This window comes from Silurus aristotelis, assembly GCF_946808225.1.
Source record: "Silurus aristotelis genome assembly, chromosome: 26".
Lineage (NCBI taxonomy): Eukaryota > Metazoa > Chordata > Actinopteri > Siluriformes > Siluridae > Silurus > Silurus aristotelis.
This window is the reverse complement of record NC_139599.1, coordinates 15,412,073-15,425,785: the sequence shown is the minus strand read 5'-3', so window position 1 is coordinate 15,425,785 and position 13,713 is coordinate 15,412,073. Positions and strand designations below refer to the sequence as shown.

The following is a 13,713-nucleotide window of genomic DNA, read 5'->3' as shown; positions in this document are numbered from 1 at the left end:
GCATTTTTCTTTCTTTCTTTCTTTCTTTCTTTCTTTCTTTCTTTCTTTCTTTCTTTCTTTCTTTCTTTCTTTCTTTCTTTCTTTCTTTCTTTCTTTCTTTCTTTCTTTCTTTCTTTCCTGTGTCACTGTCCTTGTCTGTTCTCCAATTTCCTCTTCATCTATACCTATTTTTTTTCTCTTTTTATTTCCACTCTGCAGGACTTCTCTTCATGGTCAACAAAGCAAAAGTCATCACGGAGAGAAGTTAGGATCCTGATCCTCCTCTGGGATTCACCTGATCAGCTGATCCAAATCTTCAACATAGTGTTATAATGTGACAGAAAAAGGAGCAGTGAAGGCAAAAATAAAAACATCCCTAACTAGAATATAAATCATGTCATACTTTTGATCTATTTATAGTCACACCTAATAGTAGGGGCCTTAAAACCTGAGATCGTACACAGCACAGATCGTACGCAGCCGTGTGATGAATGATGGAGCACCGAGTACCGGGCCTTGAGGCTTCGCCTCCTCAGTGCTCTGAGCCTCGCAGGAGTTAATGTTTTAATCTATTTTCTGCTGAGTGCTCGCAGTTGAGCGCCATGGCCAAGGGCGGCAAAAAAACCCTAATGAAATGCTCTTTAAGCCGACCCATCATTAATTGGTCACAGTTAGAAAGGGAGTGTCAACACGGCCGCCATTATCGCCTCTTAATCTTGCGGGAGCTTGAGGTCTTCACGAGAATTTTTTTCCTTTCATGAGATCGCACCAGGCTTGTCAAAATGAGGAGACAAGAAACACTCAGTTTACAACATGCCAACACATAGAAATGATTACCGGTGATGATAAACGCATGGTTGAGTCTAACAGAGTTGAGTTTTATATGTTTTTTTCTTAGATTTCTTCAATTCTATGCTAATTAATCAATTGGTGTATGAATAATATTGTACATAGTAATAATATGAACATCTACTATAAACAACAAACCCACAGCGGGTCGGCGGTCACTTTCTCATCTATGACTCAAAGCCTCAACCACAACTACAGTATCTCAATTAGTTTATTTCGATTCAACACCCTCCACCAATTTACAATGCACAAGATGTGTACTTGAATCCCTGCACTGCCTGGTTGCCATGGTTGGCCCCCTTGAGCAAGACCCTTAACCTTCTGCTCAGTCCTATCCCTTTATCCTGCACCAATTGTATTTTTAAAGCATCAGCCAAATGAGCAAATGCATAATCTAGTAGATTATTTGTTATTCTTTTATATGACGTCAGACATTTCTCAGCATTCAAGTAATCATTTACAACCCCATTTCTTGAATATTTGTAAATAAAACACAAAATGCAATGATCTCATAAATCCATATTCTATTCACAATAAAACATATCAATGTTTAAACTGAGAATATATACCATTTCATGTCTTCTGTCCCAATTCTAGATTCTCAACAGTTCTGGGTGTCCTTTGTTGTATTTTTCACTTCATGATGCGTCAAATTATGAAAGGTCTAGACTGCAGGCAGGGTTATTATTCTGAAATTTTCAGAATGACAGGCTCACAAATATAATGACTGTTTATAGATGCTATAATAGTAATTTGTTTTGTGAACGTTCCACAACATATGTTAACAATTAATTGATTTTTTTTTTTTTTTTTAACCACATAAAAGGTTCTAATTGCTGATAAATTGCTGTGGTGTGAATGTAATTAACACATTAAGACACAACCATCTTTTCCCCCCTGACTCTACTGAACAAATTGTACTGAACGCTGCAGGCGGATCTACCTGTTAGGTTGAGTTCACTACACTGAGGCTGTAGCAACTAACCCGAGCTAAGAAACATGTTAATGAAACAGCTGATCCTCCACCCTGACCTCAGCAATTTCTTTTATTTTTTATTCAGAAGCTTCACCCTCTCCAGTTTGGGACCGAGACATGTGTGTCTGATAAAACCTGGCCACACCGATCCAGCTTAAGGGTCCTCCAGAGCATGCAAAGCCTCCAGGCCTCTTATTCAAGTCCTCAATGCATCACTCGGCAGGGGACATACAGACCGCATCCCCCCTCTTTTTTTACACACTCCTCCACCCCGTGTGAGGTTCCCCACAGAACACCTTTTACTCTTTGTCAGCAATTAAGTCCTTTCTGGTTTCCCAACATCTTAACCCTTATGTTCGGTCAGGAGGTGAATAAACAGAATAGTTTTTAAATGATAAAAATACAGAAAATTACATAAATGGCATAATTTAAGAAGTTTCTGAAAATTATGTTATTCAGTGTTAAGAATGTCAAAATTGTGATTTTATGTTGATTTTGTTGTACTCCAATTTTCATTAATATGCACACACACCTGCCTTATTACTCAAGATTATTAAAAAGAAACTCATAAGCATAAGGTTTTAGGTCAACAGTCAAGGTCCGACAGAATGTGTATTTGCTTATCTAAAGTGATAATCGCATAATTATTTTTCTTATTATTTACCCTTATACTTACATTTACAGAATTTACCTTAACAAAACAAAAAAACACTTTGGAGGAGGTAATCATATCATTGTGAAAGTCTATCATTGCGATAGTCTAATCAAGTTGAACACTGGTAACAGCCTTAAAAAAAAAAAAAAAAAACCCTGCCCAGTTATGATAAAAAATGTACACGCCCCAAGATGATAGCAAGAGAAAAATACGGAGAAGAAAAGCCAGGGCTCATGATCCAAAGCATACGGCATCTACCATATATGGAAGCAGTGTTACAGCATGGTCATGTACAGCTGTCAGTAGAACTGGGTTTCACAGCAATTCACTCCTGATTACAAGTGTTCATTTAATACTGAACAGCATTTTTTTTTTAATACATTTATACAGTTTGTAACACTGAAAACTCCTGCCATGACTATTAAACATTAAGAAAAAAGTATTTTATTTCTGAGAGTAAAGAATTTGTGAATCAGTTTACTGTGTAAGGCTCAGTATTGTGGTATTGCACACCTAAAAACAGATTTCTTCATTGGCATTGTGATTTGACTTACTTGTCTTGAACACAAAACTGTATAGCTGTTTCAGTACCTCAACTAATGTTGATTAGGTATACAATAAATTGGTTAATGCATAAAAGGATCGATTCTTTAGGAAAACTGCCCCCAACTCATTCCATTTGCAACAAAACCGCTCTGCTTATTTTTAACAACGTGAAACTCCTATAATTTCTATGTTCTGTCTGGTCGATTCTTTTAGCATAAGCCAATTACGAGCTTCTTCACAATAAAACTATGCCAACATCCGCATAAATATATTAATGATCTGAAGCATGAAGTTAATACGGTCTTAATTAAAAGTCCATTAAGTCAGTGGAATTGAAGCTTAATCCCACAAGCCTAAGTAACTTACTGTTAAAGAGTCTACAAATTGCTTACAAATGAATGGTAGAAGTCCATCAACGGAGCCCTAATCGAGCCGGCGTAATTACTTTAAAAAGTGAATTATCTTTTACAGGGCTGTTATCAAAAGTTATCCGGCCAGGGCCCGGGCGATTATTAAAACCTTAATCAAATATAGATGGTCATTTGTTAATTGAATTATTCCAGACCATCAGAGAGCATTTCGGAAGGTGAACGATGAGAAGTAATGGATATGAGAGTATATCTAACTGATATGAGTGTTGCTGGATAGCGTTAAAGAGAAAATGTGGACATTAGGGACAATCTGATCCCTTCCTCACTCTCATATATTATGCTCTCAAACTAAATTAGGTAAGTTTGTCCTTGTATCAAGTCTTTCCCTATTAATTAACAGTCTTTTAACGATAAACAGGGATTAGGTAATGTGGTTTAGTTTTAAACACCCTCATCAGAATATTTGCTGTTTGTAAAATGTCTTGAGGAGGATTATTTGAGATTGGTACTGTTGTAGAAGTTTTCAGAAGTTTCCAAAGGGGTGGAGCTGAATCTAATCCAAATCCTCTCATATCACCTAATGTTCTGCAACAACATTGCAACAATACACATCCAGCCATGAAAAATGCAGAGTTGTCTCCACTTCCTGGACTCCTCCCAGGTAGGAGGAGCTAAATCAGATTAGACTCCACCCTCTTCCTGGACATTTTTTTCTGCAGCAGGAGATGCTTGGGAGTTTTTTTGGAACCAAACTAAAGAGCTCCAACATATGTGAAGCCTGAATTTAATAAATACAAACTTTTGAAGAAAAAGAAGACAATAAATATACAGAAATCTATTCCAGTTTCATGCAATCCTTTTTAGATACAGCTGTCTTTCTCTCCAAATCCTGAGAAATTACCCCCTCCAAATATTTTTAAAAATACACCCCAACTTTGAATACTACACTCATTACTGTCCTTCAGCAGGGCCTGAAGCTGAGACAGGTGTGAGTGTGAAGTCTGCCTCTCAAACGCTGCCACCCAACACACAAACACACAAACACAGCGAATTAAGAAAAGAAGGCTCATTGTGTGGCGCTGCAGTTGAGTGGCAAACATACTGACAGCTCTGCGGTTTCACTCTCGCACACTGAGGGATGGAAGAGCTCCGATAACAACACTTCACTCCAGCACCACTGCTTCAGAGAGGCTACGCGGCCGGCCGTTTAAAGAAAAATGCTTTTACGACTTCCAAAACAAGTATGATAGGTCTTTAGGTCATGTTATGAACGCAACTGAATCAACTTGAATCGTGAACCTGTCGTACGAGTGGCGATTGGATCACAAGGCAAATTGGCTTCAGCTGTATTGACTGTAGGCCACACCTATCATTTCAATCACATGTAAATCAAATGTACCTGAAACAAACCATAAATCATGCATTTTCTGCGATAGTGAGTGTTACATTTCATCAATGCAGGAAAGAAAGGGGTGTTTTGTTACTTGTACTTGTACCCAGCAATGTTAGGAAGCTGGGGTCAGAGTGCAGGGTCAGCACCCCTGGAGCACAGAGGGTAAAGGGCCTTGTTCAAGGGCCCCAAGAGTGGCAGCTTGGGCTTGAATCCCCGACCTTCTAATCAATAATCCAGAGCCTGAACCACCGACCATAACCACTGAGCTACCACCAAAGTTGCAAAATAAAATATATTTGTTTTTTCCCCCCCATAAAGCTAAACTATATGACCATAAGATTGGTATGTGATTTCTGAGCATCCCATTCCACAATTAGTCTCAATTTGCTGTTATAATAACCTCCACTCTTCTCAGAAGATGTTCCACTAGATTTTGGAATGTGCTTGTTGAGATTCATTCAACCACATGGGTGTTAGTAAAGTCAGATACTGATGTAGGTGAGGTCAGGAGGCCTAGAGTGCAGTCAATTCTCCAAAGCATCCCAAAGGTAGGATTGGGGTCAAAACTTTACTGCAAACCACTCAAGATCTTCCACACATTTCCAACCGATGAAAAGTCTAAATTCATGAGCTGGGTTTGTGCACAGGGGTATTGTCATGCTAGAACAGGTTTGAGTCTCCTAGTTCAATGAAGGGAAAAGTTCATTCCACCGCATGCAAAGACATCTTGTACAATCGTGTGCCTACAAATTTGGTTTGGGAAAAAAAACACATGGCTGGAAAAGTGTTCCAATACTATTTCTGTCCATTATCCTAACCAGATTGGGTTATGTTAAAATATCACATTCACACAAAGGACATTCCTTTGGGACACAAAATAATTCCTTTTTCTATTCATGTTCACACCATGGCACTAGATGTGTTTATTTTTTCCGCTCTCCTCATTGTTCTGTTACTCATGCATGCCTCTGTATACATAGTTTGTCCAAATCTCGGCCGTGGCGATGCAGATGTAACATTTGTCTTGTCAATAAAACTATTTGCACTGCATTGATTAGCTGTAGCTCTGCGTGCGGGATGAGTCGGAGCGCCTCGGGACTTCCTGACAGGAAGAGAAGGAGTGAGAAAGACAGAAAGACGGATTGTGTGTGAGGTGATGTGCGAGAGCTGATTCACCAAACACAGATTGTGTCACAGGCTCATGCTGACTGGCAGGAGGATGCCATGTGTGTGTGTGTGTGTGTGTGTGTGTGTGTGTGTGTGTGTGTGTGTGTGTGTACTGCACAGGGCTGATACTACACTCTGGAGATTTCTCGGATAAGAGAGCTGCTGTGTTCTCTTCACACCATGGCTCCCCTGAGAGTGACAGGGACAAAGCTGGATGGTGGACGACTGTGTGTGTGTGTGTGTGTGTGTGTGTGTGTGTGTGTGTGTGTGTGTGAGAGAGAGAGAGAGAGAGAGAGAGAGAGAGAGAGAGAGAGAGAGAGAGAAAGAGAGAGAGTGAGTGTGAGTGTGGATTTAGAAACCTTAGTCCGAAATCGTATCTTTACTGCATGTCTCATAAATCATCAGTTGCACATTTGTTGCTAATTCTGCACTCGAATAATTTTAACCTCTGCATTTGTGTGTGTGTGTGTGTTTGTGTGTGTGTGGGGGGGGGGGGAGGTTTTTAGTGTTTTTTTCTTACCCACCATCAATCCAGCTAAATGCCATGTAGTGATGTCTCCTAACCCAAATATGAACCAAATGGAAACACCCTTGCCTTCTCAAAACTCTTTGATTTATAGATATAACAATCTAATATACTGTATATGTATGTTGGTCAGTATAAAGCATTTAATTACAGCTACACATTTAGGTACAGCTACATTTAATATTGTTGATACTTTGAGCAGCCATGTTGATGTCCGTGTCCAGTTTATGGAACGTTTGCTTCTACGATGTAGGTTTTACCTAACAGGAACTAGCTAGTTTCTTGGCTGTGTAAAGGTTACATACACAAAATGAAAGTACAGAGAGATCTCTGTAAAAAAAACAACCCTGCACTGTGAACCTCTGCACATATGTAGACATCACTCGAAGCTTCCCATGTCTTAATCGATCAATCGCAAGGCCTGCGATCTATAACACGCCCCATTATCACATCTGATTAAAAGTGCCACGGGACAATGTCCGTTTCGAGCCGACCTGACAGGGCGTAATAGAACAGGCAGCATTCAAGGAGAGCGAGAGGACAGCGCTGATAGCTAGTGTGTCTAGCGCGATGCAAACGGCCTTGCCTGCCGCGACTTTATTACTTAGGAAACGTGACAGAAGCAAGCCGCGGGTTCCTGATGCCGCGGATGACGAGCGCGATAACGTCTCGATCCACAATCATACATAAAAAGCCAGATTAGTTAAAAGCGGCGGCCTGCCCTTGGCCCGGCGGCTCTTCTCATTCATCTGCGTATTAATAAAGACAGGCCAATTCCTCCCCTTAACTCGGCAAGTGCCTGCAAAATGAGCAGCTGACTTTGAATTTAGAGTGTTCATTAATATGATATTATGGCGTATCGTGGGCCGAGATGGAGGGGAGGGAGACGATTGTGGAGTCCGTGGATGAGGGCAATGTCTGACATGAACATCAGGATTTCCTACACGGTCGTGGAATATCAGAAGGTGTATACAGTGCTTTCTGTTGGACCCCAATAAAACAAGATCGATGTGAAGGCACCATGTGCATCAGCCTGTTGTTATTGATATACGGAAATGTAACGGAGCTAAAAGCAGTTGCCGAGAAACTGGTAAACTCCTGTCCTGAAGACATTCCTGTAGAGGAAAACGTTTTCTAACAGAGCAATGACCACTGGAGTCTACGAACATTAATTATATGTAACTCAACACCATATAAACAATTATACCTTGACCTGAAACTACTGTCAGAGCTGCTCTTATATAGAAAATCAATCAATAATAATGAATATTATTATAAGTTACTTTGATATCTTAATTATAATTACATTTTCAGAAGTGCCATCACAGAATTTGAAATATCGTAAGGACCAAGAAGTATAATCAGAATGCTACAATTATTTTAGCAGAAATACAAAAAAATGAATCAAGATTAATAAAAGCATCGGTCCAGAAAGGATTTGGTGCACGTTGGACCAAATGTATTGAGACACTCAAAATTAAAACTAAGCACAGCAGCCAGTGAGCTCTTGCTAACAGCTTAAGCAAATGCACCTGCTCAAGCCTTAAAAGAAATTAGCACTTAGATTGTCACCACGATACGTTTTTATCAGGCGTGCACAGCTGTTGGACGCTATCTGATTTTCGGGGGATTAACCCGCATAATCGCACACGTCTACTGCAGTCCGGTTCAAGGCCATGCTCGAGTTCCCTTTGGTTTGGGACTAAAAAGAGTGAAACCAAACACATTTCTAAAGCACACGGGAATTCAACAATTATAACACAGCTAGGAAAGAAAATTATAAAAAAAAAACAAAAAAAAAAACATGACAAATCTGCTAGTCTGTGACAAGAATTTTATGATCTAAATACAACTGATGCTAATGCTGTGTGATGATAAACCAGCCGTTTGCAATGCTAACACTCAACTTAATTTTAAAATGTTCTGAAAACTCAAAGGTGGAAAAAGTCTATCATATCCCACCACAGCTGAGGAACATGTTTATATTTCTTTGAGTATTGTCTCAATTTCTGCTTGTTTCTCTGTTTACATTGTGACTTCATGCTGCTTCATGCTAGCTTAATTAGCCTCGCTAATTAGCTACCACATTTCACATGGCATTCAATGATCTGAAATGTATTCAGACATCCATTTTTGGAGTTTGAAAAAATAAAAAAATATATATTTTAGGTGCTTTCTTCCTTTTATATGTATAAGCTTTGTACTTTTTTTTATCAATAAAACTAATGTTTTTTTGGGCTTAGAAGATAAGAATGAGGCAATCTTATTGTTGAAATTTAAATTGAACTCATGATCATGGTTAACTTATCATTAGATCTGATTATTTAAAATAATTAATGTATTAAATATAGTTGTGTTTATTGTGTGTACATTTGAAAAATAATTACATTTTTACATTCGATATGGAAATCTGATACCTAGTCATTTTCCATTCATGAAAAAAACCCCACCTCTGAGTCCGTCAGTAGCCTGGCTCTCGTCTCATTGTCATCGGAGGGCTTTAAGGAGAGGGCAGGATGAAGTGAAGAGCAGGCTAATGGCGTACCAATCATCTCCAATCTCCATCTTCCAATAAATGTCTTCTGAAGTCCGGGGTAATTGGAGAGGATGAAGACAGGCATCACGATGAGCAGCAATATTAAAAACGAAGCAGGTCAGCAGGGAAGGCAGCCACTCGGGACATCCATTGCCATTGACGTGCCAGAGGTTGAACGGTGCATCTGTGATAAAAAGAATGAACTGAAATAAAAGAAACTAAACAAATGCAACTGGAGAAATGAATGCGAGCGAATTTGTTTTAACATGACGGGTCCATTTTGAAAATGGAAGAAGATCTGTACTTTGAATTAGTAAAAGCTTTCATGCATAAACATAATGCAGTGTTGTATATCAAAAAATGATACATAAAACATTTTTGCCAATTTTCTTGTGGAAAAAAGGAAGTAATGTAAAGAGAGGCAGATCTCACACAACCTTTATACTTATCGTACCTTAAACATAACATATTTACCTTCATTTGGACACAAGCAAATCTGCAATATTGAGACGATCATAATGCAGCATATGTTATACCACTAAGTGTCTCGAATCAAAAGCTTCCTACATAATGACAGTGAAAGAGAATAAAAAAAACAAGGATGAAGGAGTGAAAATAAGAGTGACAGTGTAAGGGGTCTGAACAGGCAGACAGAGAGAGGGAAAGAGAGCGAGAGAGATGGGAACAGGTGAAAAGCAGGCCGGCAGATGGCTGCAAGAGCACTCCACAATGTGCTTGCCAGATCTATATTCATACTGTTGGCCCACCTTTGAGTTTGAAAAGGATTACACCTTGTGTTCAAACACACAAGGGCCCAGGATGCAATGGGGCACCCACTTAAGGCAGTCTTCATTCAAGCTTAACTCCTTATGGCTCATTATGGGTAATCCTTATTAGAAGCGCAGTAATGCAGGTCTGAACTGGCCGCCAGCAGATACAAGGACATGTGTTGCTATTGTGGTCGGGTGTATCGGGTTAATCCCATTTCAAAGGAGGAGAATCCGGGTGCTTCCTACGCCCTCTGGAGGCCCTCCCCGGGGGTCTCGGCAGAGGTCCCTGTCGGCATGGCAACACGGCGGCTCGCACTATTGTGAACCGACCTGTTGGCAGCCAACCTTTCTTGGCGGTATGCAAATGAGGATCACAAGGGACAAGCTAAAAGAGACATAAATGCCACAAGAGCTTTTTATTAAGATACAAAAGCAGGGAAAATGACTTTGAGGTATAATCCTGTTGGCGAACAGAAGCCGGGTGAGTAAAGATCACAAATGCGGTCATGTCAAGCAAGAGCTTTGGTCCTGGAATGACGATGTGATTTATTTTTGTCTTTTGTTTTTCACATAGTGAATGAAATACAATGGAGCCAAGAGAATATGTGCTAGAATGCAATGAGGTATGCAGTCGTATGCGATTTTGTTAATCAAATGTAGCTACATTTTGCTTTAAATATTATATTCATATACAATTGCTGTTTTCAACAATTTCTCCATTTGTATAGAAGATGGAAATCACATATGTATATATATATATATATATATATATATATATATATATATATATATATATATATATATATATATATATATATATTTATATTTATATATATATATATATACATTAAAAACTTCATTAAATGGTTTTGAGTATCAGTATAAAGGCTTGAGGTTATACACTTCAAAAAATCATGTGTGAATGCACACAAAAGGCATTTTGCATTTAACTACCAATCATGCACATGATCCATGACTTTCAATCAATCTACACTTCCACCTCAGTGTCCCATAATAGTCTTATTTACTGATTGCTGACACTGGAGGCTGTTTCTATTTAAACAAACAACCAACTGGGTTGTATTTTAAGACTGGTCAAACTTTGAAAGCCAATTCTTTTCTGCAACTGCAGTTGAAACGAGTCAGAAATTTGAGTTGCAATTAAGTTTCAGGAGTGTGAGTGACCATCGATGAGTATCTGAAATTATGGCATACAAGATAAATATGTACAAGATGTACATGGGGTTTAGCAGTGGAAAAAACAAGGTGCTTTAAGACAACTTGTTGGTGTCCACTCGTGGCGCTAACTTGTTTATCTAGGGTTGCAGTAGCAATGCCTCGTTGTTGCAGGACAAGAAAAACAAAAATGAGCAACCTGCATCAGTGTGAGAAGGGCTGCATGAGAGAAATTGCGGTGTTCAGATGTGTTTATCTTCATTGTGATATTTCTATTAATATTCTTGTCTTAAGCAATGCTATAAAAGGTGTTTGTGCTAATATTATGTATGCTATTTAGTTTGGAGGCCTTGTACATGCTACGCCATCTCTGAAATATGATCCGGCGTGTTTATTATTTCTAAAACAGTATTCATAACTATATTTGACAGTTGTGACTGAGCACTCTGGGGAGCCGCTCCAACCCCTTAACCCTCTAATGTACTTCATAATAGCAACCACAATGGCTTCGATAAGAATAAAAGATATGATATTATCCATTTTTCCACTGTGTATCAATCTCCTCCCAGGGTTACTTGCGTTCTAGCCTAATAACCCACTGCACATGTCAATTCCACAGAGCCTACGCTCTTGAAATGCCAAGCGGGACGATGCATATAAAAAATCCTATTGTCCAAGTCTCTACATGTCACTGGTTTATCAGTGTGCTCTGAGATCCATGTTACCTCACAAGGTCATCTCTTATGCACAAAAAAGCATCAGGTGCATGCAGAAAGAGTGGTATGGCCCTTTTATCAAGCCTTATCGCTAAACTGGGTTCGTGTTTTGTGCATGTTCTTTGACATTTTGGCCTTTAATAAACAAGGAATAAGAAATAACTGGGTATGCTGGTGTAGGAAAAAAATAATGTAGGATGCATACATGTTTAATTTTAATATCTTGGGCAATTAAGTGCAATAATTTCAGTGCATATAATTGTGACGTGCAACAACTGTTGTATAACTGAATTATTATATATTATTATATACATTATTATATATATTATATGTCATTTGGATTTTTTTGCTATCTATTTTATTTCTGATATTTCAAGCAGTATATTTCAATAAGATTGGAAATTCATTGATTGTACAGATTCTATGTTTAATATATAAATTAACATCCATCTAATTTTTTCTTTCATGGCACTAATATGGCATTGTTTTTGCGCACTTATTTTTGCACTATTTATATGACACTTTAAGGACAAAACACACAAATCCCTTTCTGGCAATTCATGTATATATATAATGATTCCATAATGATGCTAACTACACAATTATAAATTCTTTGTCACTTTGTAATTATTGACTGATCACCACAAACACCATTTTGTCTTATACAAGAAACTACCATATCATTAACACCACTGACAGTTGAAGTTGATGACAGTGATAATCTCATTACAGTGTCTTGGCACCTGTCAAGGAGTAAGATATATTAGACTGAAAGTGAACAGTCAGTTCTCAAAGTTATTGCATCTGAAGCAGGAAAAAATAGGCAATTGTAGGAATCTGAAGACTTTGACAAGGGCAACATTTTGTTAGGAAACCTTGGGTCCTGGATTTCATGTGGATGCTACTTTTTCATGTACAACCTACCTAAACATTGTTGCACACTGAGGTCACCTTTTCATGGCAACAGTATTTCTTAATTGCAATGACCACTTCAGCAGGTTTAAGGAAAATGGCGTTCAAGGTGTTGACTTGGCCTGCAAATTCTCCAAATCTTATTCCACTTGGGGATCTGTGGGATGTTCTAGACAAGTCCCATCCATGGAGGCCCAACCTCAAATCTTACAGGACTTCAAGGATCTGCTGCTAACATCTTAATCCCCTAGATACCCTAGCACCCCTTCAGAGGCTTTTTGAAATCCAGACATCAATGAGTCAGAACTGTTTTAACAACACAAGGGGAACCTACACATGATCACTTTCTTAGGCAGGTGGTTACATTTTATGGTTGACAAGAGTTTGTTGTTCCTGTTAATAATCATACTGAGTATGTCATAACATGCTTTGGCATTAAGACAAGTCACTGATTTTTTTTTTCTTTTTTCTGAAAGAGTGCAAATTACCAGACCATCCTCTACCCTTTGTTCAAACTGACATTTTATGCCTGGAGTAAGTAAACCCCCACTAGGGTTTAAACACACACACCACCCCATTAAAGTGTAATTAAATTATGGAGTGATGATATACATCACAGCAGTGGCACTTGTTTGTCTCTCCGTTATCAGAGCGGAAACTTTGCACACTGAGAATATTACCCAGTGCTCCTGACTCGCTCTCTCTCCCCTCGACTTGTTCTACAGATGCTAATGTTCCAGCAGAGCGGATATGACTGAGGGGTCTGGGTTGTGGTAGCTCACTGAATTTTGATTATTTGTGAATTAGTTTTTAAATGATTGATATTGTTGCATGTTGCATTTGCATTTGACTTTGAATTATAATACTGTAAACGTAGTCTTATAACATGTAGCAAAGGTTTGGCACAATGCCAAGGCTCAGTCGCGTTTAATACACTCATTTCATTTTGTGTTATTGTACCAAGTGCAAAGTATTATGGATGATAATTTGATCTTTGCTGAACATGCCAATGAGTCAATGGAATGATTCCACAAACTTTGAAGTGAACATGATAAAGATCAATCCAGTCAAGGTCATGGAATGAAAAACAAAGGTCAGGATTTTCATATGTTCCCAAATCAACTGTGAGCTATAAACTGGC

The 13,713-nt window shown here is 38.7% G+C and overlaps 1 protein-coding gene across 1 annotated transcript in view; it reads right to left on the bottom strand.

Annotated features, from left to right (window-relative positions):
* Positions 1 to 9,573, bottom strand: part of lhx1b (LIM homeobox 1b) — a 34,713-nt gene extending 25,140 nt beyond the window's left edge. The window contains exons 1-2 of the mRNA XM_083530757.1: positions 9,473 to 9,573; positions 8,913 to 9,182 (exon numbers count right to left, since the gene is read on the bottom strand). The gene's annotated coding sequence lies outside the window, so the exon portion shown is untranslated. The remainder of the gene's footprint in view (positions 1 to 8,912; positions 9,183 to 9,472) is intronic.
* Between the last annotated feature and the right edge of the window lie 4,140 nt (positions 9,574 to 13,713).